Below are 16,961 nucleotides of genomic sequence, written 5' to 3' on the forward strand. Positions count from 1 at the left end.
ATTGCACCCACCGTCACAAATGGAATAGAAAAACTACTTAGAGCAACGTGTTTACCTACTTACTAATCATCAAACATTTCGTAAAAATACACAGCATACACGAATCGAAAGACACAGATCCTGTGAATACAGACAATATTTCAGATTTTCTAAGTGTCTTACAGCGAAAACACAATAAATCGTTATATTAGCATAGCACATAGCACATAGCAGCCCAGCATTGATTCTAGCCAAAGTGAGCGATAAAAGTAAACATCGCCAAAATATATTAATTTTTTCACTAACCTTCTCAGAATTCTTCAGATGACACTCCTGTAACATCATATTACACAATCCATATAGAGTTTGATCGAAAATGTTTATATTTAGCCACCAAAATCATGGTTAGACAATGTGAAATGTAGCTCAGCTGGTCAGAAAAAGTCTGTGCGCCACTTAGACAGTGATCTACTCTTATACATAAATACTCATAAACGTGACTAAAAAATATAGGGTGGACAGGGATTGATAGACAATTTAATTCTTAATACAATCGCGGAATTACATTTTTTAAATTATCCTTACTTTTCAATACAGCTTGCGCCAAGCGAAGCTACGTCAAAAAACATGGCGTCCGAAGCCACTAACACTTTTCGACAGAAACACGATTTATCATAATAAAAATGTCCTACTTTGAGCTGTTCTTCCATCGGTATCTTGGGCAAAGGATCCTTTCTTGGGTCCAATCGTCTTTTGGTGGAAAGCTGTCCTCTTGCCATGTGGAAATGCCAACTGCGTTCGGGATGAACTGGAAGCGTGCCCAGCAATTCACAGCGTTTAAGAAATAAATGTCCCAAAATCGCACTAAACGGATATAAATTGCTATAAAACGCTTTAAATTAACTACCTTATGATGTTTTTAACTCCCATAACGAGTAGAAACATGACCCGAGTAATATTACTCCCTCCACTAATGCTTGGAACAGGTGCGGGTCGGTGTCCTCTAGGCGCTTGACGCAGCTCCAAAAGAGTGACTAGCCTCAGGGTTTTTTAATTTATAGTGCCTGTGAACGCGCAATCGACCCCATTCAAATCGTCATCACGTAAAGACATCCAGGGGAAGACGTAAGCAGTGTCCGTATAGTCATAGCAATAACAGTGCCCTTTTAACTGACTCCAGAACAGTGGCCAAATTTTTTGAAATCTGACTCCATGTCAGGGAAATTGCTGTAGAATGGGCTCTGTTCCACTTAGAGACAAAATTTCAACTCCTATAGAAACTATAGACTGTTTTCTATCCAATAATAATAATAATATGCATATTGTACGATCAAGAACTTTGTGGGAAGCCGTTTCAAAAAATTACACGATTAGCATAAATAGCCACAACAGCGCCCCCATCCTCAACAGGTTTTAAAGGAAAAAGTTTCTTCCAGTCCGCGGTGAGTAATCGCTTTTCTGATGTCCAGAAGTTATTTGCGGTCATAAGAGACGGTAGCAGCAACATTATGTACACAATAAGTTAAAAAATAAGTTAGAGAGAGATCCTTGATGAAAACCTACTCCAGAGCACTCAGGAACTCAGACTGGGGTGAAGGACAACCGGACAACGACCCTAAGCACATAGCCAAGACAATGCAGGAGTGGCTTCAGCACAAGTTTCTGAATGTCCTTGAGTGGCCCAGCCAGAGCCCAGGCATGAACCCGATCGAACATCTTTGGAGAGACCTGAAAATAGCTGTGCAGCAACGCTCCCCATCCAACCTGATGGCGCTTAAGAGGATCTGCAGAGAAGAATGGGAGCAACTCCCCAAATACAGGTGTGCCAAGGTTGTAGCTTCTTACCCAAGAACAATCAAGGCTGTAATCGCCGCCAAAGGTGCTTAAAGAAAGTACTGAGTAAAGGGTCTGAATACTTACGTAAATGTGATATTTCAGTTTGTTTTTTATTTTTCAAAAATGTAAAAATAAAAAATAAATGACTTTGTAAATATGGGGTATTGTGTGTAGATTGATGAGAAGAAGAAATGTTTAATCCATTATAGAATAAGGCTATAATGTAACCATATGTTGAAAAAAAGTCTAGGGGTCTGAATACTTTCCAAATGCATTGTGCATCAATCATTAGAATTATCTGTGGTTAAATCTCTCTATCATTTCAGAGGATGAGCTACAGAAAAAATGTCATAATAATTTCAGAGTTGAAGATGATCTAATGCCCCAAAATTACCACATCATCTCTTTTATTATTTTTTACTTATTTAACCTTTATTTAACTACGCAAGTCAGTTAAGAACAAATTCTTATTTAGAATGACGTCCTACCCCAGCCAAACCCTCCCTTAACCCGGACGAGATGCAGTGCCTTAGACCGCTGCGCCTCTCGGGAGCTCCAGGAAAGCTTAAGCACAATTAACCCTACGTTCCATGACCTGGAATCTATAGAGTGAAGTGGAAGGAATAATTGAACATACTGTACAGTACATTTAAGAGACAACTCAGAAATCACTCCTATTTGAGCTAATCAGCTATAACTATCATCCTGGTTCCTCACAATGAACTTTGTGCCATCTTGTGAACCTGTGGGGGTGATAATTGACCACATGTAAATTCTAAGATGAGAGCCAGTGTGGGAATAGCTCCTATTTTAGCTCATCAGCTCCAACTGTCACTCAAGTCTGTTGGTTACCTGTGTGTCCCATGTGGGGGGGTTGTCCCTCTGTGAAAGGTCAGGTTGGATTAGAAGACAGTCTGTGATTTATAGGATACAAAGCTGTGTTAGCGGCATGGAGGCTGAAGGTGGGTGGTGCAGATACAGAGATGTGTTAGCAGCAGGGGGTTGGAGGAGGGTAGGGGTGGTGGAGACTCAGAGTTATCACGGTTACGTCAGTGATGAAAGAGGATGTGAAACGGAGACGAGCCATGAGTCCTATGGCATAAATACTTTCCTTCATCTCAAACGCCATTGACTATAATAACATTGTTTTTAAGAATAGTAATAAACAAGATAAACAAGTTCTTGTCTCATAATGCTGTTTCTATGGGAACAAGGCATCTGACTGACCCAAAAATAACCTAGATTGCGTGATGATTTGTAGTGAAGGAAAAAGACAAAAAGATCGTACACAAAATGTGATCAAAATTGCTATTTAATCAACTGGCTTCTGTTTATTTGATGGTGTGGTATTTGACTACATATTCCCCCAGCATCACTTGTTCATTTTCTGATCCAAGGGTACCTTTAGATGCTAGATCCATGTGAGTGAATGAATCTCCTCCAACCATTTGAATTAAAGGCAGCAATAGAAACATCCTCTAGTGGGCACTGCAGAGGTCAATCTTATTCTCTGAGACTTTCGAAATAAGGTTCAAATCCTTGGGAGGATATTCCATGGGAACCAGTCGATTTTAACGACAAAACCGATAGATTTTTAGCAAAATCAATATAACCAACACATTTTGGTCCTAAAAACCGTGCATTTCCAGAGTAATATAAGTATACCTTTTAACGAGGAGATTATTTTAACTCATTTGTCATTCTTGTTTAACTCACCTGTTGTTATTGTTTTGTCTAGACTTTATCGTCTGGCACGTGTCCTCATTCCAGAAACATCAGTAGGCGAGATTGGTTCCCTCCATTATGTCTGTTACCATGACAGCAACAGGAAAGTCGTCATGATGGTACTTATTTGCTTGGTAAATAAGCATATAATCAAAACGTGTTATTAATGAATCTATGGACCAACCCCAAGTAATATAACCACTGAAATGACTCTCATTTTCTTCTATTCTCAACAAACCAGATCTCCTTCTGCTTCATTTATATGGGCCATTTGTCATGACATAAGGTCGGTATTTATCTTGGTTCGTTAAGTCGGAGACAGATTTCATATTGAGGAGTCTCGCAATGATACTTTGAGGTCAATATCCAAACACATTTCCAATGCATAATTGATGGCCAGTTGGTAGATTAGGAGAGGCGCAAGACTGTCACGGGGAGAAACAGCTGTGTGGCGTGCTTAATGTGCAGTTTGCATGTTGGGAAAATATGGGTCGGCTCATGGAGGGAGAAAGACGGATAGATGTTCCCCAATTATCAATCTTACTGGGAATGATTTTTCACAAATGTGACTGTTTTTATGAGTAGAAGTTAATCTTTTGATACCATGTGAATACTTTAGTGGGATGGGGGTTATGTTTCAGATATCTGACAAAATCCTTGAGTTTATTTTAATGAACAATGGGTATACTGTCTTCCAAAATGAGATCAATCTTACTTTCTTTAGTTATTGTAGTAAATCTGTGATAAATGTGTGTAGGGACAGACAGATTTAGACTACTACAAATATCACAAATACATAATTGTGTGATTCATATAAACATTTGTTGGTTAGTTTGTAAATTGCACATTTGTAAATAATATATATATGGTCAGTTTGTTAACCCATTTACACATGATGTGTAGGCATGTGAGAGATGGTCAAAAGTTACAATTCTCGTCGTGGCAATGTCATATAACCATCTGAACAAGGATAAGGTGTTTCACATATCAACAGGAGTACTGGAGAAAAAAAATCATAATATTAATAAACTTTGATAGATCTAATATACTGTATTTATATTCATACAAGCAATTTTTTACATGCAATTGTAAACTTTGTGCCAATGCCATCTTATCAAAGTTGCAAGCAAGTTCCGGAAAATAGCACCAAAAAGCAGAGGACCTGTCAATTTCACTAATATTTTCAATAAATAATTAATTGATTCTATTTTTTATTCATATTTTTGATCAATTCTTAAATCTTGATATATTTTTCATTGATTATTATTTTCTTAATTCTATCTATTTTCAAATTGTCAAATCATTTGTATATGATTCATCTCATGAAATACACCTGTGATGCTTTTCTTCTTATCCTAGTGCCAATCATGAATTAGTGGACGATATGATTTTTCTAGTGCCAATAATGATAGTTAATAATATAGATTCATATAAATACATAAACAACTTGAATTAAGGAAGAATGGATCAAAATACGAGATCACAGGGCAAAGATGGACATTAGTAGAAAATGTGGTCAAAATCCTTAAATTCCTTCCATGATCACAAGTACACGGACCAATAGATGACGTTGAAAAAGAGGAAGGAGAAGGGGAAGAGGGCTCGGGCGTAGAGGTCGACCCGCTTGGCGGCTGAGGGGATGACGGGTTTGGGCGGTGGCGGTTTCTTGGCCTTGGCCTGGCTTTTGCTCGGGCCGTGAGGCAAGGTGATGGGCTTCCCATAGCAGTCAAAGTTGGAGAGCTCAAAGTCCCGCGGCAGTGAGCCAACAATGCTGAGGTCATTGGTGCACAGGTCCGACTTGGAGGTGCACACCTTTTTGCACCGGGTCTCTCCCACCTGGAAAAGGGAAAAGTGGATAGAGTAACAACTGCACAATCATTGGAGGAGCAGAGGGTCATCCAAAGAGCAGTGCCCCTTAACACCTTACCTGCTTAAGTGCTCAAGTGCACAATGGCAGTGGGTGGTGATGGGAACAATTGAAAACATTGCATTAGTCCCACTACTCCAAACATTCCTGTCCAGTCACTCTCCAGTTCTCTGACTTTCTCTCAGTTAACGGCAACATACATCTCGGCAGGCAATGTAACAGGAGTCAGCTAGAGCTCCAATCACATCCCATTTCCTCCTCCCTTGCCACAGATGGCAGCTACTGCCAACGCGGAGCCATTGCGGCCAGAGCCACAGAGACGTCGACAGTAGTGTTAAGCCAACCTGAGAGGAGCCTGACTCAACGTGGGAAAAAACTCAACAAATGCCCTGTTCTGTTTCTGTCATACCCAGCGACTCACAGTCTCACATTTAAGGAGCCGTGGAAGCGCGGGAGGAGCGCAAATGGGTGCCACAGATCACCTGGCCCTTATTACCAGGGGAAATGGGAGACAATGGAAGAATTGAGGACTTGCCTGACTCGACTTTGGAAAGAAATGGTGATGATGCTTGCCATACCCTTTGTACGTCTCAAAGCCTGTCCTCCGACCACCTCCAATTGAATAAGGCCTTCATTCGTGTGACATTCTGACATGAGCTGATTTATGACTGTGGTGCTTTGCCAACCCTGTCAGGACTCTTTGGTGTGGTTTCGGTCAGATCTGTTCTGTTTTTTCCTATGGTTCTAGGGTGGTTGTAGGGTAGGATGGAGACATACGGAGATGATCACTCTTGCACGTCCATATATATATGTGTATAATAGAAGGCGACCGATTAAATCGGCATGGCCGATTAATTAGGGCCGATTTCAAGTTTTCATAACAATCGGTAAATCGGCATTTTTGGATGCTGAGTATGGCCGATTACATTGCACTCCAGGAGGAGACTGCGTGGCAGGCTGACCACCTGTTACGCGAGTGCAGCAAGGAGCCAATGTAAGTTGCTAGCTAGCATTAAACTTATATTATAAAAAACAATCAATCTTAACATAATCACTAGTTAACTACACATGGTTGGTGATATTACTAGTTTAACTAGCTTGTCCTGCGTTGCAAATAATCAATGCGGTGCTTGTTAATTTATAATCAAATCACAGCCTACTTCGCCAAACAGGTGATGAAGCACATTCGTGAAAAAAGCACTGTTGTTGCACCAATGTACCTAACCATGAACATCAATGCCTTTCTTAAAATCAATACGCAAGTATATATTTTTTTACCTGCATATTTAGTTAAAAGAAATTCATGTTAGCAGGCAATATTAACTGGGGAAATTGGGTCACTTCTCTTGTGTTCCGTGCAAGCAGAGTCAGGGTATATGCAGCAGTTTGGGCCGCCTGGCTCGTTGCGAACTGTGTGAAGACCATTTCTTCCTAACAAAGACCGTAATTAATTTGCCAGAATTTTACATAATTATTACATTTACATTTAAGTCATTTAGCAGACGCTCTTATCCAGAGCGACTTACAAATTGGTGCATTCACCTTATGATATCCAGTGGAACAACCACTTTACAATAGTGCATCTAACTCTTTTAAGGGGGGGGGGGTTAGAAGGATTACTTTATCCTATCCTAGGTATTCCTTAAAGAGGTGGGGTTTCAGGTGTCTCCGGAAGGTGGTGATTGACTCCGCTGACCTGGCGTCGTGAGGGAGTTTGTTCCACCATTGGGGTGCCAGAGCAGCGAACAGTTTTGACTGGGCTGAGCGGGAACTGTACTTCCTCAGAGGTAGGGAGGCGAGCAGGCCAGAGGTGGATGAACGCAGTGCCCTTGTTTGGGTGTAGGGCCTGATCAGAGCCTGAAGGTACGGAGGTGCCGTTCCCCTCACAGCTCCGTAGGCAAGCACCATGGTCTTGTAGCGGATGCGAGCTTCAACTGGAAGCCAGTGGAGAGAGCGGAGGAGCGGGGTGACGTGAGAGAACTTGGGAAAGTTGAACACCAGACGGGCTGCGGCGTTCTGGATGAGTTGTAGGGGTTTAATGGCACAGGCAGGGAGCCCAGCCAACAGCGAGTTGCAGTAATCCAGACGGGAGATGACAAGTGCCTGGATTAGGACCTGCGCCGCTTCCTGCGTGAGGCAGGGTCGTACTCTGCGAATGTTGTAGAGCATGAACCTACAGGAACGGGTCACCGCCTTGATGTTAGTTGAGAACGACAGGGTGTTGTCCAGGATCACGCCAAGGTTCTTAGCACTCTGGGAGGAGGACACAATGGAGTTGTCAACCGTGATGGCGAGATCATGGAACGGGCAGTCCTTCCCCGGGAGGAAGAGCAGCTCCGTCTTGCCGAGGTTCAGCTTGAGGTGGTGATCCGTCATCCACACTGATATGTCTGCCAGACATGCAGAGATGCGATTCACCACCTGGTTATCAGAGGGGGGAAAGGAGAAGATTAATTGTGTGTCGTCTGCATAGCAATGATAGGAGAGACCATGTGAGGATATGACAGAGCCAAGTGACTTGGTGTATAGCGAGAATAGGAGAGGGCCTAGAACAGAGCCCTGGGGGACACCAGTGGTGAGAGCACGTGGTGCGGAGACAGATTCTCGCCACGCCACCTGGTAGGAGCGACCTGTCAGGTAGGACGCAATCCAAGCGTGGGCCGCGCCGGAGATGCCCAGCTCGGAGAGGGTGGAGAGGAGGATCTGATGGTTCACAGTATCAAAGGCAGCCGATAGGTCTAGAAGGATGAGAGCAGAGGAGAGAGAGTTAGCTTTAGCAGTGCGGAGCGCCTCCGTGACACAGAGAAGAGCAGTCTCAGTTGAATGACTAGTCTTGAAACCTGACTGATTTGGATCAAGAAGGTCATTCTGAGAGAGATAGCAGGAGAGCTGGCCAAGGACGGCACGTTCAAGAGTTTTGGAGAGAAAAGAAAGAAGGGATACTGGTCTGTAGTTGTTGACATCGGAGGGATCGAGTGTAGGTTTTTTCAGAAGGGGTGCAACTCTCGCTCTCTTGAAGACGGAAGGGACGTAGCCAGCGGTCAAGGATGAGTTGATGAGCGAGGTGAGGTAAGGGAGAAGGTCTCCGGAAATGGTCTGGAGAAGAGAGGAGGGGATAGGGTCAAGCGGGCAGGTTGTTGGGCGGCCGGCCGTCACAAGACGCGAGATTTCATCTGGAGAGAGAGGGGAGAAAGAGGTCAAAGCACAGGGTAGGGCAGTGTGAGCAGAACCAGCGGTGTCGTTTGACTTAGCAAACGAGGATCGGATGTCGTCGACCTTCTTTTCAAAATTTCTTTTCAAAATTCAAAAATAATTATGACAGAACATTGAAGGTTATGTAATGTAACAGCAATATTTAGACGTATGGATGCCACCCGCTCAAAATAAAGAACGGTTCCGTATTTCACTGATAGAGTAAACGTTTAGTTTTCGAATATGGTCAAATCTGGAAACTAAGGCTCGTATTTCTGTGTGTTTGTTATATTATAATTAAGTCTATGATTTGATATTTGATAGAGCAGTCTGACTGAGCGGGGGTAGGCAGCAGCAGGCTCGTAAGCATTCATTCAAACAGCACTTTCCTGCGTTTGCCAGCAGCTCTTTTATGACTTCAAGCCTATCAACTCCCGAGATTAGGCAGGCAATACTATTTTTTATTTTATTTATTTTTTTACCGTTATTTTACCAGGTAAGTTGACTGAGAACACATTCTCATTTGCAGCAACGACCTGGGGAATAGTTACAGGGGAGAGGAGGGGGATGAATGAGCCAATTGTAAACTGGGGATTATTAGGTGACCGTGATGGTTGAAGGCCAGATTGGGAATTTAGCCAGGACACCGGGGTTAACACCCCTACTCTTACGATAAGTGCCATGGGATCTTTAACTATAGTGCCTATACGAACATCCAATAGTCAAAGGTATATGAAATACAAATAGTACAGAGAGAAATAGTCCTATAACTCCTACAATAACTACAACCTAAAACTTCTAACTGGGAATATTGAAGACTCATGTTAAAAGGAACCACCAGCTTTCATATGTTCTCATGTTCTGAGCAAGGAACTTAAACGTTAGCTTTTTTACATGGCACATATTGCACTTTTACTTTCTTCTCCAACAGTGTTTTTGCATTATTTAAACCAAATTAAACATGTTTCATTATTTATTTCAGACTAAATTGATTTAAATTAAGTTAAAATAAAAGTGTTCATTCAGTATTGTTGTAATTGTCATTATTACAAATATATATTTAAAATATACAAATCGTCCGATTAATCGGTATCGGGATTTTTTGGTCCTCCAACAGTCGATATCGGCGTTGAAAAATCATAATCGGTCGACCTCTAATGTATAAATCTCGACACATTCAAAGGGTGCAATTTTGGGTTGTTGTCAAACCACCATATTTCTTCAATGCTAACTGGCAGTTTCTTTCAGGAAGAGATGAGAATGCAACAGATACACAATTATCTCATGCATGGCAGAATGTCCCTAATGTTGATGTTTTGGAGCTGTAATTTGGATTTTCTATTTTTTTATTTGATGAATCGACATGCTGTCACAACAGAATCAGTGGGAAGTAACTTCTGAAACACACATTTCAATCTTTCTCATTGGCTACAGGGGAAATTAGATACTAATCATACAGTTGCTACTTTTTCACTCAATCATTAAGCTCATATTGGTGTTAATTTGATTTACGTTTGATTTCCACTTGAGTCATCTTCTTGCAAATCGCACAGCACAATACTCTGCACAAGTCTTGACTAACATACATTACGATGTAAATTCATTTCTATGAAGTGTATGATGGAAAATAACATTTCACAAGCGAAATCTGTACCTGTGTCAATCTTTATCCATGCAAGGCCAGAGTGCAGGGGATGTTAGGACAATTCAATCACTCATAAATGCTATCTATTTATCTATTGGTATCTCTAACTTCCCTCTCATCATGCCTGAGGATATATGCAAGGTTAACCATTCCTCATTCAACTGTGAGGGAAGTGGTTAGGGACAACTTCATCTTGACCTTAGAGCAGTGTCTGGGGGCAACTTATTTCTAAATCACACAAACCTCCCCCCACTCACCAGAAACAAGCCCATCCCCTTCCCCACCTTTCCCTCACCCACCACACACAACCACCCCTCACCCACCTGCAGCGTGCTGACATGACAGGGCGTCCCGCTGGTGCCGTTGAACGTGTTGTTCTTGCCCGCCGCCTTCTCCTTCCCCTTTGCCTTGGACGCCATCTTGGCCTTCTCTGCCTCAATGTGCTTGGGGCTGTTGAGCATCACCTGCACCACGGCATACTCCACTAGCGAGGCGAAGCCAAACAGTAGGCAGGCGATCAGCCAGATGTCGATGGCCTTCACATAGGACACCTTGGGCAGCTCTGAGGCCAGGGACGTGCACTCAGAAGACAGGGAGAGCACTGAGAGGATCCCTGGGAGGTGAACAAGATGGGAGTGAAGATGTGGGCTTGTCAATTAAACATCCAAGGAAGGAGAGCATAGCTTAGCGTTGGGGATACTTCTACGGGTGTCTTAGGATCTCAAATTAGCATTTGACCCCTGGACTCTCTAATGCGCGACATAAAATGCACAGCAGACAAGGAGATTCAACTTCAGACCATGAGGACTGCAGTATTTTATTAGTTTTCATCCTTGCCTTTAAATCAGAGGTCTAGACTTTGATCTAAACCAGGTGAGTGGTAAATAGCAGGGAGAAGACACAGCAGCCCCTGAGAGTTTGAATTGAATACCCCTGGTGTACAGTACATAATAATGGATATATGAATCACCTAAACTAGGCAGTGGTAATGAAACACTCACAAGCCCATATCCCAGGATTTACAGTACAAAGAGCCCAATTATTAACCTTTTTTTACCTTTCTATCTTTCTCATTCTAGTGATGAAGCGGGTTCAAATAGCCACTGATAACGGAGGGCTATTTTTTATTTATTTTTCTCCAATTGGAGATTGTCCAATTGGACAATTAATCTAGGTGGTTGTATGCGTAAAAATCTTTATATAGATCCTTATTTCGGATGATTATCTAACCCCATTCGAGTTCGCCGAGCTCCGAAATCCTTTTCATCACAGCATGTAAGATGGCCTATTTTACATAACACAAGGAAGATGTTGGCTCTGTTGAAACAGCATAATGCTTTGTTTGCTGATGCTTGGCCCCCGATGGGGCGCTTTATTGTGGGAACAAAATGAGTCTGAAACCGACACGCATAGTAGGAAGCATGTATGGAAGTATTCCACACATTTAATAACATGTACGCTAACATACACACACACACTCACAGAGATGAATGAATGACATATGTCAAACGGTCACACGCGGGAGATGACTGACCTTTGCTGATCCCATTTACTGAGGTGTCATGAGGTGGCCCTCCAGAGGAAATGGAAGGATGGGATGAAAGTGACAAACAGCTGGAGGTGGATGGTCCTCTTATCCACACAGCTCTTTCCAGACCCATCGGACTGTGTGAAGTGACGTCAAATGGGTGAGAAGTTGACATTTCCAACTCGTGCAGGCTTGTTTACAATGGACCAGGCGAGTTACCCATACAAAATAAAAAGGTATCATTATCTATTATGTATCATGTAGGGGCGACAGTGGAATGACAATGGGTGGTCCCAGATTATATGAAAAAATGGAAAGCACTCAGTGATGGCTAATATTAGGCTGCATTTGATGCCTCGGTATGTCAAGATTAGCCTCGAAATCCAAACTGAATCACACTACGTTTCACTATTGCTTCAATTAGTGAAGCGAAACAATCGTGAAACTTGGCGTGATTCGAACACCACAGACAACACCACAGTGACATGGGAGACTAAAACCGGCTTGTCTGTTACCCAAAGGGACCAAGGAATCACTGCTTTCAGGGTAAGACTAGGATAGGGGTTTACGGTCAGTGGTTAAGATAGGGATTAGAGGTCTTACCCAGAGGGACCCTGGCAGCGCTGGCATCAGGGTTGATCCAGAATGAGAGCCAAGTGAGGACCACGATGAGGAGTGTGGGGCATAGACACCCATCATGTAGAAGCCCACCTGCCTCCTCAGGGTGAAAATCACCTCCACACACGTGTAGTGTGTGGGGGGGGCAGAGGAGTGTGAAAAGCCTGCACAAACAGATTCATGTTGGCCATCCCTTGTATAAGTGTACCAAGTTTTTCAAGCTACTGGTAGGGTAACACACATTCATAACAAAGTAATCTAAAATGTATTTGGGTATACAATAATATGACTACTAAATTACTGTTGTGATAACTAACTATAATTGCTAAATACCATTGCATTACATTGGTCTATGTATGAAATCATAATAATGAACTACACATCTTTTCCAAGAGTGTTACTAAGGACAAGCAGAGAGAGAGAACGCATCATCAAGATACCCTATATACCAGGCTAAATGTGTATGTTCTCACACTCGTCTAATACCAAGAGGCTATTTCCTCTTGTGTCTTTTTTCAGAAGCAGAACATAAGGGGTAGCTCCTGGCGTGTTCCATTTTGTCAGATTCCGCTCTTTCACCCTATCTGCTAATGCTCTGCTGTTTAATTGCATTTATGAATAACCACGGTATCTCACTTCCTAGACAGACTGCTGTTTCACAATTTCTTTCCCTTGTTATCTGCTTTGGAGTAACGTCATTAAAACACGTCTCTCTCTTGTTCCCTTTCAGTCGGTCACTCGGTATAACACACTATGGGGGAGTCAACGACCAATCGTATTCACCTTAAGAAAACTGAAATCACGACCAATGGATGCCGAGCCCGCCCCCTTCATGGCTATAATAATCGGGGCTCGCATTAATTTCCTAATTTCTTCGCTCTTCAGCTCCTGTCACGCAATTTCCAAACTTTTCAAGCACACGAAGATCACGAGATTCGGCTCCGATTAGGTGTCTGTTAGTGGGAACAGTGCGTACTCCTCCCCCTAGATCAGGGGTCTCCAACATGTCGATTGTGAGCTACCAGTAGCTTGCAGCCCACCTATGAGTAGCTCGCCAAACAATTCTGAAAGTACATCCAATTTTCACGTTGTCTCACCGCAAACTTTTGTTAACAAATCTCACAAGTATCAGACACCGCAATCTCCCAGCTAGTATCTAAACAATGCAACATTGATATTATCCCAGCCCTGGTTAGCCACTATTGGATTAAAAAGCCAAACCTAACACAATATCTGCAAATACATTTCCAGCAATATTGCCCGTCGGTCTGTGTGGTGCGCGCGTTTGTCTTTCACTCCATGTGTTGATGTGATAAGGGTCTTGTGGATTGACAGAAATACTTTCCCCCCAAACCTTCGCAATTAAATGTTAACTGCAAAGTAGGTTTACTTGGCAGAAATATATCATGAGTAAGTACTTCATTTGTATCTATTATTTGTTATTGGCAAAGTATGCCATGAAATGAGCAGTAGCAGTTCAGACTCATCATTAGACTAGCCCATTAGATGGCACCTTCCTCACTTGCTAGATGTGCAATTAAAAGGGGAATTACACTCAAAAATACATTTTTGTTTTCTTCCAGACCTAAAAAAAAATACTTGTCTTCTGATGTGATTTCAGCATTGACATGGACTCAATACATCCAATTGTGTTGTCTCTATGAACAATTGTAATTTTGAGAGTGAAAAACAATCTAAAACCAGGAAAAATAAAACTGAGAAAACAATTTAGGAAAATAAAACAATTAGGGAGAAGAAAACCCACAGATTTTAAAGGGCCCCCCTTAGAGTTGTTTATTAACCATTATTTTACCAGATATATTGGCAGAAAACAGTGCACTACTTTCTCTTGTACACTAAGAACCTGGGAAAAAGTTGCGGGGAAGAGTTGCAGGGGAGAATAGAAGAGAAGAATGTGCCAATTTAAATGGCTAGAAAAAAATTGTAGCTTGCAACATGTTACATTTTTTAAAGTAGCTCTCATGCTAGAAAAGGTTGAAGACCCCTGCCCTAGATGTTGTGAGTGTTGTATATTGTTTTTTGCTAAAAAGTAACAACTTTCTGCTCTGCTTGTGTAGCTAGTGCTTCCTTACTTTAGTAAGATGGCCAGCGTAAGACTAAGTTCAAAAAGGCTGACCTCTGACCGTGCCCTAGGGCATGTGGTTTCAGAATGACAATTTAAGATACTCGCGAGTGCGGTCCTGTTTGCCCGGGGTGAAAACACACTCAGGAGTGAGGCCAGGAGGGATCAGCAGTGGTTGTCGGAGTTGATAGGGGTGTCATCCCAGCCGAGTGAGGCTCATTCCAGTTTCTCTGGCACTATTCGGAGTCTGGATTCTGGTGATAATATACTATCCCTGGTTGGCTCTAGAGTTTTCAGGGTCTGAATTGGATGACATCAGTCCGGGGCAGCCTAAAGCCCTGGCTTTGGATTCGGCGGGGGAGAGTGAACCATTGGTGGTTAATGCGCCTTTGATGGAGCTGTGTCATAGGGCAGCAGATCACCTGGGGGCGGATTGGCCATCTTCTCCCCCACAGTGAAGTTCCTCCAGGTTTGGGGGAAGGTATTTACCTCGTGACCTGCAGTGGTGAAGCGTAGCTTACCGCTGTTTAAAGATTTAGCCGATGAGCTAAAGTCAACCTGGGATTCCCTTCATTCAGCCATGTTGGTGCTACCAGGTTCTGGAGACTTCATGAATGTAGAGGGTATGGAGGTGGCGGGACTGGTTTGCACACAGGATAGAAAGCAATTTACTTAACTCCAGAGGTTAAGAAGGGGGCTAATCCTAGCATGGTGCTTCCAAATAAACAGTGCCGGTTCTCGGCAGATCAGCTGGACAGAGTGTATCAGGCTGAGCGTTAGCGGCCAGGTTGTTGAATGTGGTCACAATGCTGCAGATTTATCATATTAGTTTGCTACAGGAGCTGAATAGGGCCGTGGAGGTGGAGAAGCCGGTTTCAGAGCTTCCCGACGCAATCCGTGCTATGGCTGATTTAGTGCTGCATCTTTCTCGCTGTATTATCCTGGCTGTGGAAAAGTATGGGGGCGACGGTAGTGGCTCTGTGCCACCCCTGATTGACGTTGTCCCAGATTCCAGAGGAGGGACAGGCGGATGTATTTAGATGAGCCAGTTACGCCAATAAGCTTGTTTGACTCAGCTATGGAGTCCATATAGGCCCGTTTCGAGGAGAAACAAAATGATGGGTGATGGGGGGGCTTCAAGATCAGTTTTTGACTGTTTTGGTGCTTCTGGGCAGCGGTGGACATCTTGGCACAGATGCCGTGCTGGGTCAAAGGAGAGCAGGGTGAAAGTAGACTCTTCAATGGCGCAGGGGCAGACCTTGTGACCCTAGCTGGAGGCCAAGGTAGGGGGCATGTTCTCGGTGCACTCGTCCCCAAGCATTTACTGTGGCAAAAGTGCTCCCAAGTGGCTCAGTCAATGGGGGCAAGTTACTGGTTGCCGAAGTCCCCGAACCCTGTGTGGGCCGGATATTAGAACGGAGGGTCCGTTAAGAGGGGCTGTTGTTGATTCTGGTGACTCCCCGTTGGCCCAGACAACCCTGGTTCCCGGAGATCATCCGCCTGATGGGCGGGGACCTGTGGAGGGTTCTGTGTTGTCGGGATCTAGTGTGTCGGGGGCATGGGAGAGTTTGGCACCCACCATTGCAGATATGGATCTGTGGGTTTTGGCCCCTGAAAGGTTGAATTTGACGGCTAGGGGTTTAACTTTGAACATGATTACGACGGTACAGTCAGTGTATAGGGTGTTGTATACATATAAGTGGCACTTGAGGGTTGGTGTCAGGGAAAAGGAATTTCTCCTTTGGTGAACATTTTGATGTTCTTGCAAGAGCTTTTTGAACAGGGCCTTTCATTTTCCACATTTAAGGTATATTTGGCAGCCATCTCAGCTTGTCATGTATGGATTGAGGGCTCTACCCCGGATTGAGGGCTCTACCCCATACACTGGTGGTGTGGTTCCTGAAAGGCGTGCGTCGGCCAAGACCAGTGTCTAAGCCTATGGCGCTGATCTGGAACCTGGCTTTGGTCCTGGACGCATTGTATGAGCCTTTATTTGAACCATTGGAGTCTGTGGACCTGAAAGTCCTTTCTCATGGCCTTGGTGTCGGCCAAGCATGTTGGTGTTCTCTACGCGGACACCTTTCCTGTTTGGAGTTCGCACCTGGTTACTCCAAAGGGATGTTACGGCATAATGCAGCTTTTGTTCCCAAGGTAATGCTTATGTCTTACAGGTCCCTTGCTTTTGAGCTGTTCCCATTCTCACCTCCTCCGTTTACTTCTAGTGAACAGAGGTTGCATGTAAAACATCCATATGTACGTGTGTGTAGAGTGCGTGTCTTATGTGTATGTGTGTCTGTGTGTATGTCTCTTCACAGTTCCCACTTTTCCATAAGGCGTATTTTTATCTGTTTTTAAATCTGATTCTGCTGCTTTCATCATTTACCTGATGTGGAATAGAGTTCCACATAGGTATGGCTGTATGTGGTACTGTGCGCCTCCCATAGTCTGTTCTTGACTTGGGGATTGTGAAGAGACCTTTGGTCTTTGC

The 16,961-nt window shown here is 43.4% G+C and overlaps 1 pseudogene; it reads right to left on the bottom strand.

Annotated features, from left to right (window-relative positions):
• Positions 1 to 4,240: 4,240 nt before the first annotated feature.
• The window catches only part of LOC139581882 (glycine receptor subunit beta-like), an 85,336-nt pseudogene continuing 72,615 nt past the window's right edge, over positions 4,241 to 16,961 (bottom strand).

This window comes from Salvelinus alpinus, chromosome 7, assembly GCF_045679555.1.
Source record: "Salvelinus alpinus chromosome 7, SLU_Salpinus.1, whole genome shotgun sequence".
In the NCBI taxonomy this organism is placed as follows: Eukaryota; Metazoa; Chordata; class Actinopteri; order Salmoniformes; family Salmonidae; genus Salvelinus; species Salvelinus alpinus.